This window comes from Equus caballus, chromosome 10 (assembly GCF_041296265.1).
Source record: "Equus caballus isolate H_3958 breed thoroughbred chromosome 10, TB-T2T, whole genome shotgun sequence".
Taxonomy (NCBI): Eukaryota; Metazoa; Chordata; class Mammalia; order Perissodactyla; family Equidae; genus Equus; species Equus caballus.
The window spans coordinates 76,431,073-76,431,905 of record NC_091693.1 but is presented as its reverse complement, the minus strand read 5'-3'; the positions used below and the strand labels follow the sequence as shown (position 1 = coordinate 76,431,905).

General features: G+C 39.1%; 1 long non-coding RNA gene across 4 annotated transcripts in view; it reads left to right on the top strand.

Moving 5' to 3' along the window:
- LOC138915828 (uncharacterized) overlaps window positions 1–833 on the top strand; it is a 40,427-nt gene that overhangs the window by 1,604 nt on the left and 37,990 nt on the right. For all 4 annotated transcript variants that reach the window (XR_011422156.1, XR_011422155.1, XR_011422154.1 and 1 more), the window contains exon 3: window positions 327–400. This is a non-coding gene — a long non-coding RNA (uncharacterized lncRNA). The remainder of the gene's footprint in view (window positions 1–326; window positions 401–833) is intronic.

The following is an 833-nucleotide window of genomic DNA, read 5'->3' as shown; positions in this document are numbered from 1 at the left end:
GCCTTTAAAAGTTTCAAGCCACTGACTCGACGGGGAGGAGGAGCTAGAGGAAAGGGGAGGAGAGTGGTGAGGAGGCCGGTGGACGCGAAGGGTGGAGGAGCGAGGCGGGGGAGCAGCCAGGTCAAGATAAAGTTTTAGTTCAAATTTGCTGACGAGAGAAATGAAAGAGCATTGGAGACGTGAATGCCACTACTTGTAGTTACTCTTTACAGATAACAATTACTGGTTTTATTGGTGCTTGTTTCATCAGAAGTCCAGGGATAATAAAAAGTCGTATGTTTTACAATATTACAACCTTTTCTAAAATAAAAATATATATTTTACAGTAAATGGAAATGGTGGAAAAGAGTACAGCCAGTGCAGACTTGTTTCATATTGGCCAAGGTGTGTGAAGTTAAAGGTGGGTGTGAGTGAGTTATTTGATGATCTAATTCCTTGCCTTTTGATTTCTGTAGGGACAATTAACAAAGGAAACCGTGGGGATGGGAGAGAGACATTTAAAAAAGGAACATAGAGGCTGGGATGCCCATCTCAAATCCACCTTCCAGTGCTTTGACTGCTTTGAATTTTTACTCTTTCCTTCAGTTTAGCCAAAACTGCATTTGTATTTATAACTGTATAATATATAATATGTTTTGACTGTGAAATCTGGATAATTTGAACTCCACCACATCTCCAGGGAACTGAAAATTTATAATATTTCACCCCCTTTCATGCCATCACACTAAAAACAAAATCTCTTACTTAATGAAATGTCAGGATATTTTTTATGAAATACTCATGTTAAATTGGCATTAAGCGGGTCCCAAACTATCGACCCTCTTTGAGACCAT